The 12,583-nt window shown below is 35.6% G+C and overlaps 1 long non-coding RNA gene across 1 annotated transcript; it reads left to right on the forward strand.

The window, feature by feature from the left end:
• Positions 1 to 7,771: 7,771 nt before the first annotated feature.
• Positions 7,772 to 10,426, forward strand: LOC124898166. The gene is made up of 2 exons (XR_007055005.1): positions 7,772 to 9,477; positions 10,181 to 10,426. It is a non-coding gene; the product is annotated as an uncharacterized LOC124898166 (long non-coding RNA).
• The last annotated feature ends 2,157 nt before the right edge of the window (positions 10,427 to 12,583 follow it).

Raw genomic sequence — 12,583 nt, forward strand, 5'->3', positions numbered from 1 at the left:
GTAAATCCCCTAAGTGTTGACTAGTGACACTGCTTGCAAACTATAGTTGGTATGACGATACTACTAATTAATGCCATAATAATTGACTCCTGGAATTGGTGGTTTAGATATGTGCTAAAGGTTTTAATTGCGCAATAATGAGGGTTGTGATATCTAGCCATGAAGGTGGGAGTCCAAAAGGTTGGCAATGGAAACTCATGTTTGCCGACATGAGGATTGGTTTTGATGACCACATACTTATGGGGTATAAGGGAATCCCCCAAGTATATACACATACATATGTATCATAGAGGGCGAATGGTACAAGGGAATCCCCGGTCACCTATCGTATCTATAGTTCTTGCAGCTACACGTACTAGGGCCCATCCAGGGGATAACACTGGACCCGTATAGCCCGTGGGTGGATTATGATGGTAAAGCTACACAACCCAGGTTAAGGTTTTAAATGCATGTTAAACTCAATTCTCTTTCCTGACATTGTATATATGTATATATGTATATATGTATGTGATTGCATATGGTTATTTACTTTGATTTTGAATAATGACAATATTTTATCGTTACTCTTGATTATATGCTAGCGTTCATCCGCTAACCCATTTTCTAGCGCTATATCATTCGCGGTGTAGAAACCTGTCATACTATCATACCTCCTACTCAGTGACTTAGTGATTCAAGGATAAATTGAGTTAGACTGAAGTACTGAGCTTCCATTCTTTGAAAGGCCCATTTTATGTTATGGTTTATCTTATGCTTTTACTATTCTCTCTTCATTTGTTTTTGGCTATGGTCGGGGGTATGTTCGGACTAGATATTCTTGGCATTATTTAGAGGCTTTATATGGATAATTATGGACTTGGGTATATTATGGTTTGGTTTGGTTTATATTGTATGGCTTGGTTGGGTTAGTCTTAGTTCCAGACTTATCCCAAAGTCATTAAAATTTTAATACTCTATCTTATTATATGTTTATAATTTATTTGTCATGGGTTAGATCAGGTATAGGGGGTGTCTCTAGTCCCGCTCAGACTTAAGATGCCCGACATGATGAGGCCCTAGTTTGGGTTATGTCAGATTAGAATCAAATCCTAGGTTTTGGTGTCATGGGGTGTCCACAAAGCCGTATTGAGTAGAGTCTCTTTTATTGATATATAGCGCACCACACTTATAGGGGAGAGGTTACGAGACATTTAGGAATGTTTTATTTTTTGTTGTTCTATTTTTGAGCTATAGAGTCTAAGGTCTTGAACTCTTTTCTAAATCTTCTTTTGTTTGCCTTTCAAATTATGTCCTTCTGATAATCTGAAGCTCGCAGAAACTTATCTGTCCTACTCGAGGATAACATGGATGGATCTTATCCAACTCATGAGGCACAGACCTAGTCAAGGGTTGTAGTTTCTAATTCCCCCCGTGGATTTCCATCAGTCTCCACTGACCCTACTCTAAAAGGTGACACTCATGCTCAATTACCTCAAGGAGATGTTACCAATGCCAAGTTTTGACATTTTATTCATCTATTAACCCATATAGTGGCATCTTTGTCACTCCAGTCCAATCCTTTTGGCGTGAGAAGGAATAAGACAAAGGCAAAAAATATGCAGAGCAAGAAGTCCTAATATATAGACTGAGGAAAGGGTCAAAAAAATAGTGGTATAGGTGGTGGATAGTGGTATAAGAAAGGGAATCTAGGGAATTCCCATGTGGTTGTCACTGTCCCTTATCCTCTGTCTTTTGGTGAATATCATTTTCAGGCTGGTCTCAGTCAGCCCCACCCTATCCTCCTTACCGGTTTTGTGGTCGGTTGTACTGCGGTTATTGCTATAAGGGAAGGAATTAGTATTTTAACTATAGTCAGTTGGGTCATATGTAGCGGGAGTGTCCCATAAGGATTGCCACTAGGGCAAATAGAATCCTAGTTGCCACCTCCCTAGCTCCTGCACTAAGGGGTGCTGCTTCTGCCTTTAGCACAACCCATACCGTCTTTATGATCTCACTACTAGACAAGAGACCGAGACATTACTTGATGTTGTTGCTAGTATGTTGAAAATCTTTTCCCATGATGAGTACTATTTACTTGATTCAGGGTCCACTCTTTCTTATGCGACCCCATTTGTGGTTGTGCATTTTATTTTATTTTTCTAAGTTTATTTTGGGCCCTTTTTTGTTTCTACTTCGGTGGGTGACTAGAAGAGTCTATAGGGGTTGTATGGTATGTGTGGGTGATCGAAAGACTTTGGTGGATCTATTTAAATTAGATATGGTTGATTTTGATGTCATATTGGGGTTGGATTAGTTGCACTTATGCTACACATCTCTAGATTGTCAGGCCCATAAAGTCATCTTAAAAATTCCTAATGAGAAGCTTATTAAGTGGGAGAGTGGTTCCCTACCTCCTAAGGAGAAGTTCATTTCATATCTTGGAGGTTAATCTCCAAAGGGTGTCTCTATTATCTGGTCCAGGTTAAAGATTTTAACTCGAAGGGTCCTTCTTTGCATTTTGTCCTGGTGGTGAATGAAATTCCGAAGACTTCCTCGATGACCTTCCAGGTGTCTCGATAGGGAAATTGAGTTTGGATTGATCTTGTTGCAGACACTCATCCTATTTCTATTCCCTCTTTATAAATGACTCTATTCGAGTTAAAGGAGCTTAAGGAAAAGTCGAATTATCCTTTTGACAAGGGTTTGTCTGCCCTAGTGTTTCTCGATGAGGTGCTTCTATTCTTATATTTATAAAGAGGATGACTTTCTTTGAGTATGTATAGGTTATATGTGGGTGAATAAGGAAATAGGGGTGACCTTCATGTGGGGTAGTCCATATATGTATATTCTACATGGGGTACTCTATTAGTAGTGCATGATGGTTGATACACACTAAGTTTGAACCCTAGATAATAATTTGGTAAAAGAAGTATGTTAGTTCGAGGCTATCAATGCGAGAGTTATGGAGGTAGATTTGTAGGCTTGGTGGGATATGAGAAAGTGATGAAGTTGATGACACAGAGAATACAAAAGTGGGGAAGTTGTGACATATAGGTCGGAGGTCTAGGTTGAGCTGATAGATTAGGGGATAAGCCATTGAATAGGTTAGGGTATGGAGTTGTAAGACTATGCTGAACTCTATGTAGAATCCGAATAGATGAGGTTTTAAGGATAAGATAGCCGAGTGTCCTTAGTGCATATCCATGGTAATACCCCTTAGAGTGGAGTGTTGTGCTTATAGGTGTAGTAAGATAGAGATCGAGGGTTAATCTAAATTTTTCTCCTAGTAGTGGACTTCAAAGAAAAAGTCAGGGTAAATCTACTCCTATTCTAGATTCACTCCTATTTCGGTTAAGAGGGCACTCTACTAGTATTAAACGCATCCTAATAGCGCTTATGCCTAAGGTTCGTATTCTACATACCACGTATGTCCATACTCTAGCCCCTGAACTAAAGGAAATAATGGTTCTTAAAAAATTGAACTTCCAAGTGCTCAAGCTTTATGTCATTACATTTATGATCCATATATTTATGTCTCACGTTATGCCTAGTTCCAAGAAATAGTAGTTTCAAGCGACAATTGTCGTTATGTTCCTTAAATATGAATCTGGGCTTTACATTATATTACCCATGATATATGCAGTCGTGTTTCTCTCGGTGATCAATCCTAAAGACTTGTGCTATGGTGTGTTTATGTTGGAATGATCTTTCATTTATAACCTAGGTGGTTGCTATGGAGTACCTCGTGCCTAATAAGCCATGCTTCATTTCGCAGGTCTCGCCTTGATTATAACAACAAATAGGAGTTGTAATTGAAAAGTAACCCCTCTGGTTCTTAATGTTTGTACTTTAGTTCCCTTTTTTATGTTAGGATGGTATAACCTTGGGAGCGTAGAGATGTTTTGGGATGAGGGTGTAGACGTCCTTGGTTGTAAAATTTTAGGGTGACTACTAGAGCTAAGGTTATAAGAGTATATGGAAGAATAAGAAGAAATTTTTCCTATGAAATAGTTAAGTAGGGGAGGTGCGAGGAAAACCATTATAATAGTAATTAAAATTCTAGCTCTTAGGTGGGAGGTTCGTAAAGCGGGGGTAGAGGGGTAGGCTTAAATATTGGGGATATATACCCACCCATTATGCTATGCAATTATAGATCCTTGATTAAGACTTGATGTTTCTTGATTATAGTGATAAATGGGGTAGTATTATCAAAGTGATGTAAGGTATAGGGTCCCATGGCTTCCGCTAGCACCTTTAACTCCCGATTAGTCTTTAGCATGGAATGGACGTGCGGTTAAACTCGAGCCCTTTAGTTATGTATTTGTGAGGGAAGTTGGGAGGTTGATATAGAGGAGTGTTGTCTTCATGATGAAAGTTTGTTGGAGAGTTTGGTCCTATTTAAGGGATATTATATACATTGGTTGCTTAGGAAGGAGATCTGTAGGGAGCTGAAGGGGACATAGAGTTTGACTGCTTATTCTTACTCTCCATTTTGAATAACCATGCTTAAGGTGTGTATTTATTTTTTACGTCTTTGTTTTCTGTCTTTATTAAAGGTCGATTGAAGATTTCCTTGGCATCTTTGTTTTTGAACTTAGTTACAGGTAAGAGTAGAGATGTTTGGGGGTTTAATAGTGCTTGTGCTACCTTTTCCCATCATTCGAGGACGAATGATCCAAGTGAGGGAGAATTGAAATACCCTAGATTTTGGCCCTTGAAAATTTCCTCGATTTTGAACTTTCTGATCATCGTACAATTTACACCCTAACTCGTATGGTGTGGGTACGGGTCTAGGACCCTAGTCGTATGTTGGTCAGTGTGATATTTGATAAGTTTTGTTCTTGGTATGAGAATACATTATACGAGTTATATGTACATGATACGAGAGGTAGGGTCCAAACCATATGTTGTCCAGTGTCTAGCCTGGATATTTCTTCTTAGGGTACGACTTGAAGGGTACGAGTCATATGGTGATAGTACGAGTTAGGTGTGGGAGTCGTATGTTGGAAAGAATGTGGTGTACAATATTTTAATCAAGGTACGAGTAGAAGGTACCACTCGTATGACGTGGGTATGAGTGAAGGGGTCCAACCATACCCTCCTAATAACCCCAAGCCTTTAAGATTGGTCATCCTTTGCATACTTTAGAAGATTAAAAACACTCTGTAAACTCTCTCTAATAACCTCTCAAGAAGATTGGGCTAGGGTTTCTTCAAGGTGGTCATCTAAAGTCTTAAGGATAAAAAATCTCTCCATGAATCTTTGTAACTCAGGCATGTTAATCCTCCCTCATTGTTATTTCAACTAAAATCATATTTTAGTGGATGGTTTTCATGATATTATTATGATATTGTTTGGGTTTTGAAATATAAGTTGGGGGTTTTGGTTGTTCTCGGTTAGATAATGTCTTCCCATGTTTTTTTATGGTTTTCTTGTTATAGTGGTGGTTTGAACATATGGTTGCATGGGAATGGTCAATTTATTATTGGATTATGGTTTTGGAAACTACATGCCCTCAACATGTTCGATAAAATGCCAATGAGAATGATTTTGTCACATAGTTTGACTTTTATTGAAATTTTTGCATTGCATAATATGGTAATGGAAATTAAATTGGTTTTAAATGGTTTGGAAAGGCCTTGGTGGCAATGGCTTTGGTTTTGAAAACCTTGTGGGTACACAGAAATCCCCCAAGTAATTTTTATAATTAAGTCTACGGGGTACATGGAAATCCCTTAAGTGTTGGCTAGCGACATTGCTTGCAAGTTATAGTCGATATAATGATACCCCTAATTAATGCCTTAGTAATTGACCCCTAGAATTGGTGGTTTGGTTATGTTCTAAAGGTTTTAATTTGGCAATAATGGCGGTTGTGATATCTAGTCGTGAAGGTGTGAGTCTCAAAGGTTGACAATGAAAACTCATGTTTGCCGCCATGAGGATTATCTTGATGACCACGTACTTGTGGGGTATAAGGGAATCCCCCAAGTATATACATGTATATATGTATCATAGAAGACAAAGGGTATAAGGGAATCCCCGACCACCTATGGTATCTCCAGTTCATGTGACTACATGCACTAGGGCCCATCTAAGGAGTACTACGTGACCCATATAGCTCGTGGGTGATTATAACGGTAAAGCTACACAACCCAGGTTTAGGTTTTAAATACATGCTAAACCCGATTTCCTTTCCTGGCATGGTATATACATATATATGTATGTGATTGCATATGGTTATTTACTTTGGTTTTGAATAATGGCATTATTTTATCCTTACTCCTGAGTACATGCTAGCATTCACTCATTAACCCATCTTCGGGTGTTATATCACCACGCGATACAAGAACTGGCCATATTATCACATGTCCTGCTCAGTGACTTGGTGATTCGGGAATAACTTGAGTCAGACTGAAGTGGTGAGATTCCATTCTTCCGAAGGCCCATTTCATGTTATGGTTTATCTTATGCTTTTATATGCTCTCGGCATTTGTTTTTTGCTATGGTCGGGGGCATGTTTCGACTAGGTATTCTTGGACATTATTTAGAGGCTTTGTATAGACAACTATAGACTTGGGTATATTATGGTTTGGTTTGGTTTAGACGGTATGACTTGGTCGGGTTGGTTTCGATTCTAAAATTATCCCAAAGTCATTGAAATTTTAATACTCTATCTTGTTATATGTTCGGAATTCATCTTACACGGGTTGTATATTTGTTGGTTGGATTGGGTATAGGGGTGGTCTCTTGTCCCAGTTGGACTTTAGATGCCTGACATGATGAGTCCCTAGTTCGGGTTGTGTCACATGCCAAACCAATCCACATAGCCAAATTGACTCCCAAGTCCCATTAAAATCCAATCCATGGCCACCAAGGCCATACAAATCCATTTAAATAACCATTTATACATTAATGCAATGTATTGAGTTCAAAAGCAAGTTAAACCATGCAATTTTTCATAATTAAAATCAAATTCATAAAGTGGGTTGAGGTTCATACAATTCCAAGCCAAAATTCATCCAATTTGGGGAAACCCATGTTCCCCATTCTAACCATTTAATTAAGGTACCAATTCAGTCCCAAAATTATTAATTTAAAGCATGAATAATCAATTCAAGTCAAGGGACAAGTAATTCAATCAAAAACAACCAAAACTCCTCAACCCAATTTCAAAATTCACAATTTAAATAACATGGAAATCCATCAAATCAATGCCACAATGTAAAATTAAAGTTTGGCGAAGATAAACATGCCTGAAACACACAAGAATTTGAAATCAATTTGGAGTTTGGAGCCTAGATGATGAATGAACAGTGAAACCCTTAATCTTTATTGATTGGAGAGTTAAATATGAAGAAAGTAGAGTTTGATCTTTGAAAATTGAAGAAAAGGGATCCTTTTTACATTTATAAGTCTTGGAAAAGGTGAAAAGATCAAAGTCTCCACCCTTAAGTGGAAAAAAACAAATTGGGCAAAATTTAACCCTTGTCGTGGAACGTTGTTACCGCGGAGGTTATCCTCTGTGCTACGCCATTATTGCGGAGGGTAACCTCTATTACACAGTGATATCACGGACCCTCAATATCTCGGGGTTTCAAAATAACTCAAAATCCCTTCCAAAAATTTCAGAATTCTCCCAAATTATCCTTTTAACATCTCCAAACATAATTCAAATCAAAAAATGATATTACGAACATGGGAGCGTCAAAAATTAAATATTTGAAATTTTAAGGGTCTTACAATTACATTAGTTTGGTGGTATATACACCTTGTGTGTAAGTTTTTACTAAATAACACCGCTTTGAAATAGGTGTAACTTCCCACTGGCAAAATCATCACTTCAATTTCACTGTTGTGCACTACACTCGCCATTACTTCATCAATGAAAACCTTCTCCCTTCTGTCTATATCTCTATAAAGAATCTCCTGAATTGTACATGATTAATGCAGAGACATGGTATAGCGGAGTTGGTTCATTTGTAGATTAGACATTAATTTTCTTTTGCATTATCGTATGTACAAAAGGTTTTTCCCATATTCTCTCTTTTCTTAATTTATATTCCTATTGTTCTCAACAAATCCCTTTTGGATTTGTTGGCAATTAATAATTCGGGTCGGGTTCATATTTATCTCATTATTGCCAATATCTTCATTACTTTCAAACCAACACTGTTGCTAATGCCGAAATCAAATTGTCTTTTGTAGCAATAGTTTATCAATTGGATCATAGCTGTGCTAGAAATGTTATTCAACGATCAGATCCCTGTTTCTCTTCAGCATGGTTCAATAATTAAAAGTACTTCAAAAGTTTATTACCAATTTCTCAAAAAACAAAATTGCGGGTCAATACAAGAATGGAATAGGTGTTGAAATTATGTTATTAGTTGACAATTTCTGTTTGAATCCAAGATTATAAGTTGCCATGCTTGTTTCATTGTGCAATCGATAGATGATAGATCATGTTTCTACATCATACAGTCTGGTACGGTTCTTTATAGATTTTCAAATAATTCACGCCTTACTTTCCCTTGGATTATTGATCGTCTTTCTGTCAAAACATTAATCGTTCCCACTTAAATACATTTTTGTTGTGACATCATTTAACTTGATGTGGTATTTGGATCTTCATCTCTACTTTCTCACAAGTAAATGTTGTTTGGGTAATTGGTAAGGGTCTTGGACTATGGTTTTCAAGATTAGATGGCCTGCTTGACTGGCCAATCCTCTTAAGTTGGTAAGAACAAATAAAAAAAAATCTTTAATCTTCTGAGGTGATAGAGAGGCGTTGTGGTTTCCTTATCGCAACACGTGCGACAGAAGAGAAGAACTCAATTGTAACAGTTTTGCTTCTTCCTTGTAATTCCAAAAGGCATAATACATTCTTTGTAACCTAATTGATCAGTAGTAGATGAAGATTTGTGCAAACATATTATTGCTGCAGTATTTTACTCGCACAGAAAATGGTCACTTGTCTATCTCGGGGTAATGGTTATTTGGTTTCTGTTGTTATCCTAGAAGTCAGAAGTAAAAGTCGTCTTTTCACAGGTTTTGAGAAATCTTGTCACTTTAAATATAAGAAACTGGAGAAGAGAGATAGTGAGAGCCATCTATGAAAAAGTCTAGTGTAAAGTAAGCCCAAAAACGATTTGATACTTCATGTTTGAGTCGGTATCTCGCTCAACTTGAATCTATTGAGAAGGTGTTTACTGGATTCTCCCACTATTATAGTCAAAGTGTCTCCATACTAATTTAAATTATGCAGAAGGTTGTGAATGTTCATCCAAGACACTGCAGACGTTCATGAAAATCCATGGAAGTTGTAAGTATTAATAATATTCCTCATGTTTTTTTGGTTGATGATGTACATAAGATTCGGTACTGGACATGAGGTTGGCAAATGCAAATAGGCATACTGGAAACATTTTGGCTCAGAAAGATTATAAGGATAGTCAGCTTGTGCTTATTCCAATTGATCATGGCTACTCTTTGCCTCAAAATGTAAGTATATCGCAACTCGGATCCTAGATTCATCAAATAGAAGTACATTATTCTTGTATGTCATGCTCTGTGATGGTTTAATATTTATCGCCCCTTAAATTTATTAGTTTGAATATGTTTTAAATGTACTGGCTTTTGAATAGCTTTTCAAAAATGATTTGAATGTTTGTTAACATCTCTGTTGATTTCCTTTACTGAGTGTACTCTATTTTAGGCTTTTAAATGACTTCTATGGTATGTATTTATTTTCTCTGATACGTTTAGCAGAGTATGTTGTATGGCGACTATGATATAGATTCACAGTGTTCCCTGTATGCATCACCTTGCTCATCCAATAGAGATTTCTGTACCTGTGATATAACTGATCGAAAGATGGTATTTCCCAAGTAACACAGATATGATTTATCCTTAAGGATACAATTGTAATCTTTTAGTGCCCGTTTGGATTGGCCTTTGGCGGATTCAAGCTAGCTTTAGTTGAAATTATTTTTTTTCTTTTTTACAGAACTTGTGAATTTATATTTATTAGTAGTGAAACGTTTCATTTTAGTCCTGGATCAATATGCTCATGATCATTTACATGTTATTTGGTTATCATATGTTTAATGTTATGTTGTTACTAATTTAAAAGATTTTGCTTGTGACTTTTACTTTTACTTTGAAATGGTCATTGAGTTCACCTGATGGGTGGCTACTTGTGTAGGATACCAACACTTTTTGCGTATGAGGGTGGTGCCTGATTTTGCAGAAAGGCCTTGAAACCTATTTGGGTGAGCCAAATGCTAAAGCAGAAAGGCCTGTCTGAGCCAAATGCTTCATTAGTGATGGAGAGAAATGTTTAGATACACACTGCTTATTATTATTTTTAATTTGTATAGTGTTCATTATAAAATAAACTGCTCCAGGATATGCATTAAAAATATTTATATACTATTTAATAATTTTTATTTATTATAATATTTTTAAATCAATGAAAACCTAGTTAAATATAAATTGTAGTGTTGCTATGAATTTAAATTTCATCAGATGCTTGTAATTGGTAAAAAATATTTTATTATCAGAAGTTTAACTTTTAGTGACAATATCATTTCATCAGAAACGTTTTGACATTTAGTGACAAAATTAATATTTGTCCCAAAATTGTCTTCTAATTACCTATAAATTAATTAATATTTTATAACAACTGTGACTATCGCTAATAATGATATTTTATTGCGATAATTTTTTTATTGTTAAAAGAATACTTTTAGTGACGACATGATCATTTTCAACACAATATAAAAAATAAATTTGTCACTAATTTATATATTTAGAGACAAAACTGAATTTGTATGTGAAAGGTATTTTTAGTAATGATATAATGTTTGTTCAACTACGAAATAGATATAACATTCGAGACAAATGATATCATCACTAATTGAACTAAATAGTTAGTGACGCATCAGTTTCGTCAGCTGTACTAACCTCTTTAGTGACTAAATTATACTATTACCTATAAAATTTTACAATTTCTATGACGAACAAAGTCATCAAAAATATTATACATTTAGGGCAATTTTTATTTTTTTTTTGTGGTTAATACAACTATATTTCGTGACGAAACACTAACTTATCTTTATATACATTTAGTGACCCATGTTTTAGGGATGAACGCGTGACTAATTATTTTTTGTCAAGAAATTTATTTTGTGACAAAATATGAGCTTCAAGTGACAAAATTATTCATCACTAATAATCAATTTTGTTATAGTGTAATTAATCATAATCCATCAGTCTAATACATACAAGTGTCATGTATGTAATATATCATATTTCAGACCAAAACATGAAGTTTTGTTCTCATAAATAATGATTAAACTATTTATCGGAGGCATTCAACACCAAATCAGCATTATCAAGATAAATTAGCTCGATTATTCAATCTAAAAATTATGCTCTTAACTCAATTTATATTGAGTTGACAACATTGCATCTGTCAAACTGCAGGTTGAAAATAAATGAATATGTGATTATCTTATTGATGCATCTTTTCAATATATCATCAGACTGATATTCTCCTTTTATACTTTTTAGAATTTTAGGAGATCCAATCTCAATATTAGTTGATCTAATCATCTTATCATGTGAACATGCAGCATAAACAATTCTGAAAGAATCTTCTAGTTCTTCAATATATGTCTAATACTTAATATACATGTCACGGTCGTTCATGCCAGCTTATGAACTAAATTTATACTAGTAAACTCCTAAGTGTACCATTAATTGCATTTTTCAGATTTACTATTACACTAATAGATTTCAAATTTTGTCAAGACCCAAAATGAGGGGTCATGATGACACTTGTCATGGTAAGTCTTGACAAGTGAGCCTATCACCCAAACTGATATGAAATGAGAAATCAATACCAAAAATAAGGCAAAATCCCTAGAACGGAGTCGAACCACATATATATAGTAAAAGCAAAAATACATAGTCAATGATACCAAACCAAATCCTAAAATCTGGTATCACAGTGTAAGAACTAACTAGTACAACTTGAGATCAAAATACATAAGATATCCAAAACAAGAACAACTTTGTCTTTGAATACAAATAAGGACATAGTCTATTTAAAGAAAGGTAGTAATAGTCTCCAAAAATAAGAATCCAACTGATACCTCGAACAGCTCCAAATTATCGACTGAATCAACCGCCCTAAGGCTCACACAAACCTAGATTTGCACCGAAAGGGTGAAGTAAGGGGTGAGTACCGTCCACTTGTACTCAGTAGGTATCATAGGCCGACTTAGCAAAGTAGAAAGTAAAGCATACAAAATACACACTAAGAACACATCACCTAGGATTGAAAATATTTCAAATGGTAGCCCACACTATCTATACTAATAGTTCTTAATATTCGCATACACCATAGCAATTATGAGAAAGGAATAGAAGTATACAGATATCCCACATTCAAGTACAAGGAGGAAATACACATAGACAGGTATACATCAAGGGAGATAAAGCAACACAAATAAAGGTAAAATATAAATAAAATGCAATAAGGTTAATGATGATGTAATGTACGAGGTTATCGCACAACCTCTGTATGCACCTACAGAGCTAA

This window comes from Capsicum annuum, chromosome 4 (genome assembly GCF_002878395.1).
Source record: "Capsicum annuum cultivar UCD-10X-F1 chromosome 4, UCD10Xv1.1, whole genome shotgun sequence".
Classification (NCBI taxonomy): Eukaryota; Viridiplantae; Streptophyta; class Magnoliopsida; order Solanales; family Solanaceae; genus Capsicum; species Capsicum annuum.